Source organism: Lolium perenne, chromosome 2 (genome assembly GCF_019359855.2).
Source record: "Lolium perenne isolate Kyuss_39 chromosome 2, Kyuss_2.0, whole genome shotgun sequence".
Taxonomy (NCBI): Eukaryota; Viridiplantae; Streptophyta; class Magnoliopsida; order Poales; family Poaceae; genus Lolium; species Lolium perenne.
Genome location: NC_067245.2, coordinates 307,477,679 through 307,489,031, shown reverse-complemented (window position 1 = coordinate 307,489,031; position 11,353 = coordinate 307,477,679). Strand labels below are relative to the sequence as shown.

The window sequence follows — 11,353 nt, the reverse complement described above, 5'->3', positions numbered from 1 at the left end:
GATGAGAACTTTATACTACCTAAGTCCTATTACTTGTGTATCATCAGGTATGAAGAGGAGACAAGCATCGCACGAGGAGGAGAGGAGCAGCTGGACGTGAAGATGGACGTGAAGCTGGACAAGGAGCTGGACATGAAGATATCTCATGAACGCGCGAGGGAGGAGCGGGAGGAATGCGCGAGAGGAGAAGAAGAAGTCCAGGCCGGACCAGCGCCCGGTCAGACCGGCCCCCACGCCGGGCCGCCCGGTCCCTGGCCCGGTCGACCGGCCGCCAATCGGCCGCCAACCGGAGGGAGTGCATCGTGCGGGCAGAAACCGGAAACCGCGATTTCCGGTTGGCGACCGGTTGACCGGACCACCCGGACCGGCCGGTCCACAGCCCGATCGACCGGATTCCAGACCGGACCAGTCAGTGTCTCGACCAGATCTAATTCAGGTCGGTTTTACTTGTATTTTTCGACGTAACTCGTCCCGGACGCCTATATAAGTGCCTTGGACGACCCCCTAGCTGCTTTAGACCACGTTTAAGATAAACCCTAGTTCTTAGTTGTTTGCTCTGCAAAACTATTGAATTCCCTACACCATATTGCTTGGATATTGTGTAGATCCTGTTTAAGTCTTGTGTGATCTGCTGTTCCATTGGGAATTAGACGATTGCAACTTACCGCTTCGTGGTCGGCGGCTACGTGCGCAAGTGTGTGGAGTTGCAAATATCTTGCAGGGTTGAGAGCTGTTGCATCTGGCGACAGGGACCAATCGAGAGATCTCGTTGCGTCATACAAGTTATCATCCACTACATCGTCGTGTTTCTCCGCTGCTATCACCCCGTGATCATCATCACCACCATTGCTTACTGAGAAGATCGGGCCACCCCTTATCAGCGGCGCTTGTTCGTCGCATCCCTGTTGAAGGCATTGTTCCTGCAGCTGCGTTAGTCCCTGACGGCGGTGTGGTTGCCGGTGAAAACCGGTCTTGGCTGCAGTCACGGCGGACAATGGCGGCGCCTGTTCGTCGTATCCTTGTTGAAGGCATTGTTCCTGCAGCTACATTCGTCTGGGCTGCTCCGGGGGAAACCCCAGACTCGGGTCTCTAGGATCGAACGATGGCAGCGCGCAACACCGTTCTCCCCGTTGGGGGTATCAATTTTTGGAGCAGACAACGGATGGCGGTGGTGCTGAGGTGGAGCGGTGTGCTTTTGTTGTGCCGGCGTCGTCGAGTCGCCATGGCATGGTGCAGTGGTGTCTCGGGACGGATGCAGTGTGATGGACACGCGCAGGATGGTGGAATCGTCTGGCGCCGTGGCGGCATCGATGACAGGCCTGGCATGGTCGATGCGATGATCTCTCTTGAAGATGGATTCGAGGAAGACGGTGGTAGCAACTCCTACGGCGTGGGCGTTGGCGTATGCTGAGAGTCTGCTTGACTGGATGTGCTTCTCATCTGCTATTGGGCTGCCTGGGAAGGCATTTGGTTTTTGGATGATACGAGTTGGTGAATTGTCACCCCCTTCATCCCTCTGTAGGTTTAGCAAGGTGGCTTCGAGTTTTGATCTTTTGTATTGCTCTTGTAAGGTGTTGTGAATAATCTAATAAAAAAAGTCGTGTGCATCCTTTGGATGCAGAAGGTGGGGCGATATTTCCCCCATTTCGAAAAAAAAAACAAGGTCATTGCCAGACAACCAGTTAAGGCCAGACATTGGGATTTCACCATGAAAGGTAAGTCTCCGAACTTCACATGTGTTGTCGCCTCCACTTTCATACCACTGCTGCGAATCCCTGAAAACCAAGCAAGTTCCTCAACATCGCGGAAACTTGAACCTTCTTTAGCTAATCCTCCAATCCCGCCTTCATGAAATTTTATGCTTCTGACTTCACCATGGACCAAAAGTCTCTTGATGTTAATACAGAACAGAGCTTCGCGCCGCTCCCTTCGGAACCAAATGGTCGGAATAAAAGCATGGGTGCGCGCGACCGAATACCACCCAATCCTGTGAACTCCAGGCAAAAGATGCACTGTTCCAATCGCTATCAGAGCCTTCCGGAACTCATCACTCCGGTTAGATGAAGAAAGATCGGCATCCAAAACGTCTTCGTCTTTGCGAAAGAAGAATCCTAGGACCACCACCATGAAAGCCGGAATGGCCGGCCCTCACGCTACCGCCATGGCTGGGAACCGCAGTCCATCATCCTCCTCCAACCCGGCGGGTGGAGGTCAGCAGCGATCCCGCTGCCACCCTTTCCTCGCCGAGTTCCGCCACACCACCGCATCTCCCCCTATGATCTAGGTGAAGTAGCCGAAGGCCACCGCCACCAGACCCGCCATCCACCGTCGCCGCCCCGGAAGACCCCGCCTCCGCGCAAAGGGGAGTCCATGGACGTGCCACCACCTCCCCTGCCTTTGGCAGCCGGATGCGGCCGCCGACCCTGACAACGGCAGCGGCCATGAGGAGTAAGATGGGCCGCCTCTTCTTGGGTTTGGGTCTTCGCCCGGAGCCGCCTCGCGCGAGACCACCCAGGGCGAAGGTGGGAAGGGAGGAGAGGTGATGGGAGGGGCAGTGGTGGAGGGAGGAAGGGCGGCGACGACGCTGGGAGGATGGATGGTGGAGGGGCGGCGGCTAGGTCAGGGAGGGGTGGCGGCTTGGTCCCAATAATATACATTTTCATGAATCAATCAATCTAAACAAAAGGATATTTGAGTATAGCCCAGCAGTTGCAGGATGACATTATGCAACATCATTGTAGAGGGCATGGTGAATTGGGCCTCACTTGGGCTAGATGGGTGAGCTTCGTCAGAAAGGGATGTACTACCTCTATCTTTACCGAGTTAAACGGGTACTCAAACTCAGCTCGTTTAACCACTAAACTGAAACTTGTCTTGGTTCTGTTTTACGCCGAGTTCGAGTCGAGCCAAGTCGAGTTATGAGCTACTCGTTTAATTTGCAAGTTTCGAGTTTTCATTTCAAACCCATTCACAAGTATAGCAGGGGTGGAAACTGGTAGTGGATAGTCCATATTATCCGACATTCGTATTCGAGAAATTGAAAATAGAATGGTAATATCCAAATCTAAACGTTCGTGGAAATGAATGTCGTAAATATTTGGATCCATTTTACCAAAAGAAATACAGATGTGGTATTGAATTTTGAAGCACATGTGAATATGGAAATGGATATATATGTATCCGAATAAAATTATGTTAGCCAATTTTACTAATTCGGTTCCAATATGCCAATTACCTAATCTAAAGAAACTAACAAATTAAATCAGTCAAATGTACTTTCATCTGATTCAATTTGAAACTACTATGCATTATATCAGTATATTTATCTCTCTACCATTCTATAGTTGGCTCATTATAAGACATGGATCTATTATTTCCTTATATTCGTATCCGCTTCGAATTGAGAAACATCTGATCCGTATTCGTATTCGATTAACATATGCTCCAAATTCATATTCGGCAACAACCGTATTCGTTTTATAAAATATGGAAATAGATATGGAAGGGCACTATCCGATCTGTATCCGATCTGTTTCCACCCCTATTAGTTTTATATTAGCAGAGTAGTAGTTCATATGATTGGTGGTTAATTCATTGTCAAATTATAAAATAGTTTCACATACACAGCTGTTCCAAAGTTCACGAAGAAACTTCAGAGCCTACATATTCACTCTGCCACTAATCCCGAAGACCCGAGATCTATTTTGGCCTTACAGCCATATAAAACTTTCTGCTACTCGGAAAGCACGTGTGAAGTGTTTTTTTTTTCTGTAACCCACACCACAGGAAATCATGTTAAAAATAGTTGCCTCCTCCCCTAGAGACAATTCAAATGTAGTACAGAGTATTCAGTAACCCACACAAGTGTTTGCAGTTTGCGCTGATACCAGATCTGTATCTAGGATACATAAAACGCATCCATCGATTGCGAAGTGGTTGGTTCATGCGGAATTGCGGATAATGAATTCTGACCAGTAATTCCCGTACATGCTGTTCCTTTTTCCCTTCCGGAGCTATTCAGTAACCCACACAAGTGTTTGCAGTTTGCGCTGATACCAGATCTGTATCTAGGATACATAAAACGCATCCATCCATTGCGAAGTGGTTGGTTCATGCGGAATTGCGGATAATGAATTCTGACCAGTAATTCCCCTACATGCTGTTCCTTTTTCCCTTCCGGAGCTATGATTGCCATATTGTTCTGACATGGTTTCTTCAGATAACATATAGTGCACCACCTGAGGATACCCGTTCATCCTCTCGGTCAGGTAGCATATGCATTTTCATGATTATAGATACTTGCAATAAATTGGTGAACAAGTACATACCTTTTCGTGAATCAATCTAATTAAAAGTTTATTTGAGTACAACACAGCAGTAGCAGGATTTAAAAAGAGGGCCTGCGCCAGGTAGTTCTGACTTCGTTTAATCAAGTACACTCTGATACATTCTTCATAAGAAAAAAATATAATCTGGTACTACGGAAATACTCTGAAAATACAGAACTTGGACATTATGTGTAGAAATATAACCAAGGAAATGTCCATAGTTTACATTACACATCCAGAATGAAATTTCAATAGCTCTTAAAATTTTGTGGATCACAAATATTTGTTTTCCTTTCGACAGAGTACAGCTTGAGCACTACCAGTCCTTCCGTACGGGTGGCAAAATGAGAACCCAACGGTGGCCCAAAATGCCAACACAAACGCGGCAGCCGTGATCGCGTATAGAACTTGGTCACCATACGTCTTTGTCGCATCTTCCTAAGGCACTGGATCTCTATCGAGAGCGCACATTTTGCCCTGTGTGATGTTCTGAAGGTTGGTGTTGTATTGGTAGCTCTCCATGGCAAATGAGCCGAGCTGGCCAGAGTTCGGTATGCATCCTAACAAGTTGTTGTATGCCACAGAGAACACGCCCAATGATGATAGCTGGGTTAACTGCCAAGGTATCGGTCCACTCAACACATTATGAGAGAGGTCCAAGCTTTCTATCTCCTGCATGCCGCCAAAGGTCGTCGAGATTGGGCCAACAAAGAAATTGTAGGACAGATTGAGGGATTTGATGTGGCTCAGATTTCCTAGCTCCCAGGGAATTTCTCCATTCAGCATGTTTGCAGATAGGTCGATACCAGACATCGAAACGAAGAAACTGCGGCCATATGTGTAGATATTCCCTTTGGTAGCAAAACTGAAGCCCCTTAAGGCATACGATGTACTGTAGGAGTAGGAGTAGGACTCCAAGCTTGCCTCATGGGCTAGCTTAAAAATTTGATCATCTGTGGCACCTATGAACGATATATTAGCAATACATTCTGGCAACGAACCTGAAAGCCTGTTATGAGACAAGTCAATTATCCTCAAGTATAGGAGCTTGCACAGCTTTGGAGTGATCTGTCCTTCAAATTTATTTCCTCCCAATAAAAGTAGTCTAATATTGTCAAGATAATGTACCCAATGAAGGTTGCCCGTGAACTGATTCTGAGTAATATCCAAAGTAATCAGACTGGACGCATTGGGAATGAGTAAAGATATATCACCAGATAAGGAATTCCCAGACATATTAACAAAATTGAGCGACATGAAACTACAGTTTGGCACAGATCCTGTAAAGTTGTTGCTCGATATATCTAAAAGTCGAAGACTCGTCAAGCCGCAGATTTCTGGACTAATTTTGCCAGTTATGCTGTTGCCAGCAAGGTTTAGTACCAGCAAAGAAGACATGCTCCACAATGACGTATTAAGTTTGCCAGTTAGCTTGTTATCATGCAAGTCAATGACCTTTAAATTCTCTCCTGATAAATAATGAGGCACTGTACCAACAAATTCATTACCATCTAGGAGCAACTCCGATTCAATGGAGATATTACTCATCCCTCCAAAAACCACACCACCAAGCTTGTTGTTTGATACTCTCAAGGTAGACAGCATGGGATAATTAGTGAAAACACAAGGTGGAACTTCCCCAAAAAGTTTATTGTTTGATAGGTCCACAAAACTCATGAAGCTTATCTCGCACAGGGAAGTTGGTATTTGCCCAAACAAGCTGTTATCAGAAAAATCTAGGACAACCAAACTTGGAAACATTGAGCTGATGTTGGCTGGCAGCTGTCCTGCGACATGGTTCATGTGTATGTTGATAAACTGAAGTGAAGATTGGGTATGCCATATTGGGTCCAGCGATCCAGTTAGTGAGTTATTTCCAAGGTTTAGAACTCGTAGTCTTGCTTCCTTAGTAAACAACCAATTCGGCATGCTACCTGACAATTTATTGTTGGACAGATCAAGCACCTCTAAATGATGTTGTGTGCGTAAAAAATGTGGTTCGGAAATAATGTTCTTGTCAAGGTCACAACTCGAGAGCAATAGCTCTTTCAATTGGAACAGAGGTGTCCATCCAGGAATATTGACATCAACAACTAGGTTAGAATTGTCTGAAAGGTCTATCTCTAGTTTTGTGAGATTTCTGAGCCAAATGAAAGAAAAACTACCACTCAACTTGTTTTTGGGAAAGCTGGAGACTCTTAAGCGACAAAGAAACATTCGAAGATGGGTTTATCATAATTTTTCCACCGAGGAAGTTTGCTGAGAGATTCAGCAGTTCAATATGTGGAAGCGAAAATAAGAATGTTGGAATGTTTCCGCTGAATTTGTTGGAACTCAAATACAACTCTCGTAGGTTCAGGAGATTTCCAAATGCTGCAGAAATGGGAAAGTTATGTAATAATATTATAAAGTGGTTACATTACTTTAACTGATATAAGGAGGAAATACTCATTATGTTAGGATTACCTTGTTCAGTCGGAAGAGCTCCGCTCATATTATTACCCATGAGATTTAAAACTTCAAGTGGCATTTGTTTGGAAGACATATTAATGGGAAAACGTCCCTCAAAATTATTATGCGAGAGATCTAGGAACTTCAGATGAGGAAGTGCAAACAATGACACAGAAAGAGATCCACTGAACTGGTTGATAGCCAAATTCAAGCTCCTGATATTATTAAAAGCTGTGATGCACGCAAGTAGTATAATTAGTGCAGGTGGCAGAAACTGAACTACTGTGGGATCCCTCCCCCCACCCCCCCCCGCTCCCCCCGCTCCCGTCGCCCCCCCGAGGGCGGCCGGGCGCCGCCGCCCACGCCCGCGCGCCCCTCCCCCACACCTTCCCTCGTCGCCGCCGCCGGCGGGAGCCGCCGGGCAAAGCCACTGGCGGTCTTTGGCGGCGGCGGCCTTCTCTCTCCCGCGCGGGGACGCTCCGTCGGGCGGCCTCGTTCTGCGGCGGAGAAGGCGCCGGCCCGGCCCGGCCGCTGCGGGCTCCCGCCATGGCGTAGCTCGTGCTCGGGCGCGGTGGTGGAGCCTCGGCCGCCGCCGCCGGTCTTTGCAGGGGTTGCTCCTGGGGGCGGCCAGATCTTGGCCCGCGGGCCTAGATCTGGGCTTGGTGGGCCCGGTCGCCCTCACACCCTTGCCTTCCCCATCGTGGCCTCCCGTGTATGCTGCCGTCGCGCGGCTGGGATTGATGGTGTCGGCTGAGCAGCGTGTTGTCCGTCCTGCGCGGTGGCCGGGGTCCGGCGGCCCCGCTAGCCGTGTCGGGACCTTGGGGGTTTCGATCCTGTTTCGTTGTCGTTGTGGGCGACGTTCTTGCCGGCCATCCAGGAGTGGGTCCTTGGGCCGCGCGTGCTCGCCGGGGTAGGCAAAGATGCTCGTTGCTACCTGCTCTCGCTGCTTTGGTATGCTTCCCTCCGACCGATTTGGTCGCGTTCGCCGCAGTGGTGACGCTGCGGGGATGGTGGGGTCGTCGGGTTGCCGCCGATCTAGTGTCGTCGACGTCTAGATGCAGGTCCGGCCGGCATTGCCGACGGTCTGCGTTCACCTTGCGCTCGAGTCTAGTTGGGGCTAGTGCTTAGTGCGGCTTCGGTTGGGGGCGCGGCAGCGATTTCTGCTTTGTCTGCTCTACGCCCTCGCGATGGCGTCCGGAACTTTGATCGGGTGTTTGGACCTCAGCGAAAGCTGCACATGGCGATGGCTTTGTGCCGGTGACGGCGGCACCTGCGGGTGTCGCTCCCTTGTTGAAGGCGTCCCGATGCTGTCTCTCCTATTCGAAGTGATGGGCTCCATCCCTCCGCCTCAATCTGCTCTCCTTGGGGGCCTCGCTTTGGGCATGCCTCTCTGGTAGTGTCTTGTGGATCACCCTGTGACCTCTTGCTGGTGTTTCAGCCCTCTCGCAACGTCGGCTTGGCTGTTTTTACACGGCTAGCTGCGGTAGCTGATGTCCTCCCTAGCGCCTTGGGGGGCTTTGCTAGGTCGGCGTCTGGTCGTAGCCTTTGCCGGTGTGCTTATCCCAATGCCAGGGGATGATGTTGTGTTCCAGGTCTGGACCTAGCTCGAGCTCCAGGGGTGGTGGCTCCTAGGTCTGGGTGAAAACTTTGCAGGACCTTCTGTCTCTGCCGGTGACGATGGCGCACTCCAGCGCCATTCCCCTTCTTGGAGGCGTCGCCGCAAGACCCCTCCTCCTTTGGCTCCTCAAGCTCTGTTAGGTGGTCGGCCCGTCGTTGAGTTCCCCGTGGATTGCAGTCTTGGTGCGGTGGAGGTTTGTTGGTGCGGACATGGCCGTGATTGCTCCGGTGCTGCAGAAGACAAAGCTCCCTTTTCATGGTTCAAGTTGACGCTCCGGCGGGCTTGATGTTTCTTGTGTTGTCTTCTGTTTTTTGTTTCGGTTTGCGCTTTGCGCGTGTGTGTTGTAACTTCTGGTGTAACTCCTAGCCGGTTGATGGCTTTGTTAATTCAAAGTCGGGCTCATTTCGAGCCTTCCGTTTTAGAAACTGAACTACTGTGAAGTATCATGAAACATCAAGTTCCTTTTCCGAATGTAAGATTATTTTTACCTCTAACCGGGAGAGTTCCGTTGAAGAAATTAATGCTGAGATCTAAGACTTCAAGTGAAATTGGTCCAGACGATGAACTAACTGGAATATGCCCACCGAAGTTATTTCTGGCGAGATCTAGGATCTTTAGGTGAGGAAGTGAAAATAGTGATTCCGGGAGGTTTCCGTCAAACCTATTCCAAGACATATTTAATTGTCGCAAGTTTCTAAGATTCTTTACAGCTGCAAAGTGTGTAGGAAGGGACATGTGACGATTATGGATATGAAATGTCAACATCTACCTGATACTAATTCTACTGGAAGCAGCAAAATTAAGTACCTGAGCCCGGAAGACCTCCGGTCATGTTGTTATAGTTGAGCGCCAAGACTTCCAGTGAAACAATTTCTCCGATAAATTCTGGAAAACCCACTCCCCACATATTGCCACTGATGTCGAGATATCGGAGCTTGGCAAGTCCAACCAACCCTGCAGGTGTATTTGTTTATCGAGTCAGGGGGATAAGAGGCGACCCATACGTATTGTTCAAAGAGAATTTTGAGAACAAACATACCTTCCAAGCTTAGAGCAAGTCCAGCAGGTACCCTACAACCTCCCCGATAAGCAAAATAGGGGAGAGAGAGTGAAAAACGACCCTCCAGCAGCGCCCCTACAAGCTCCCCTACAGGTCGGGGTCCCCGACCCAACCCCGCCCTCTCCCCTACGCATGGGGGCTCTGGAGGCGTCCCCAATCCACGCTCCTACCCGACCACTCGCTCGGGGAAGCTTGCTCCCGCCACCACGCTGGTCTACCAGGGTCGCCTCGCCATGCCCTTTTTTCTCTTCGATTCAGCCTGAATTGACCTCGAATTCGAGCTCCAGATCGAGTCATGGCGGGGCAGTCGACAGCTGAACGCTGAGAGGCAGCAGGACGTGGGGCGCAGCCAGCGACGTGATGCCACGCTAGAGTCAGTGGTCGAGGCACGGAGGCGGATGTGTACGGCGACCGTCGCTGCAAGGAAGAAGAAACTGCTATCTCTAGATGCAAAGTCAATCGCGATGGATTTTGTTCTCTTTTTTTTAGAACAATGCTTAGTGGGTTCTTGGCTGTGTGGACCGGACCGTGGTGGCCTGTTGGGCTTGGTGATTTCACAGTTTGGAAAATAAAATCGGTTACTAAATATTGTTATAATATAGATGAATATATGATATAGGGGAGAAGATATTGGGGTGCTGCTGGAGAATGACAAAATATAGGGGAAGAATCTATTTAGGGGAGGCCCCTACATGAAGATATAGGGGGAAAAAAATTGGGGAGCTGCTGGACTTGCTCTTAGCGAGCATGGAGCATTGTTTGATAGATCTAGGTACTGAAGCTCATGGAATACAGAAAGCACAGTCGAGTTTAAATACCAACGGTCATCTCCATCCAGCGTTGCATATACAGAGGAAAGGTCGAGATGGGATACTCGCTGCGTTCTATTGTTGCATTTCACACGCTCCCACGAGCAGCAATCATGACCATCCTTCCCCCATGAATCAAGCGCCACCAGGGAGCGCGCCCTCATCAGAGAAGACCGGATTTCCAGTAGGGCAGTCCTCTCCTCCACGGAGCAGCCAGAGGATAAGTGAAGCATGGACTGTAACAAGAGAAATAGGCCCAAAGACAATGACCCCCATGGAACGAAGCTACCCATGCTTTTCCTTCTCCTGCCTGTGGGCATATACACTAACTTTGGGCTATATTTGCTAGACTTTCACGGGAAAATGGTGAGTGGTTCTATCTTTAGTTGTTTATGCAAGCTTATTTTAACTTTCGCTAGCATCGTACTAATTATAGAGTATATGGACGTATAGTCATAGACAAGGACGTGCAAGGAATTGAAGTCTAGGAGTACAACTTGTCACACACGGTCAGTTTACTTGGACCAAGACTCGAGCACTCGATCATCATCCACACAAAATCTTGTGGAAGATATATTTCGATGGATTGACCTGATGGGTGGCCAATTAGTCACATACATCACTAATTTTCATCTAGGCTTTTGCAGTTCTAAAATCTCCAAATCAAATTTTCTGAAAAGAAATCAAACAAGGTGTGCTTGGAAATAGGAGCCTAGAAGAGACTGGTCGTGCAGGACTACAACTTACACCAGCACTCCTCCGTATCGCAGCCCGTCCTGGCGCTGACTCGACACGGCCGCCATGGCTCAGCCGGGACCCTAGCGCCGTCGTCCAGACACGGCTGAGGCCAGCACTCTACCTTCCGCGACCCTAAGAGCATGTCTAACAGGCCCCGTATAACCCGCCCACCCGTAAAATTCCGGCGACATACGGGGCAGGCGCGGTTTGGGCCGTCTAGCAGGCCCCGTATTCGGGCCGCCCCGTTTCGGCGGAATACGGGGCCCAGGAAATCGGCCCCGTCGCCCCGTACATATAGTGGGCGCAGGTGCGAGTGAGGGGTTAACCCCTCACTCGCAACCCTAGCTCC

At 49.4% G+C, this 11,353-nt stretch overlaps 1 pseudogene; it reads right to left on the bottom strand.

Annotated features, from left to right (window-relative positions):
- Window positions 1–3,795: 3,795 nt before the first annotated feature.
- On the bottom strand, window positions 3,796–11,115 carry LOC127336907 (uncharacterized; annotated as a pseudogene).
- Window positions 11,116–11,353: the final 238 nt, after the last annotated feature.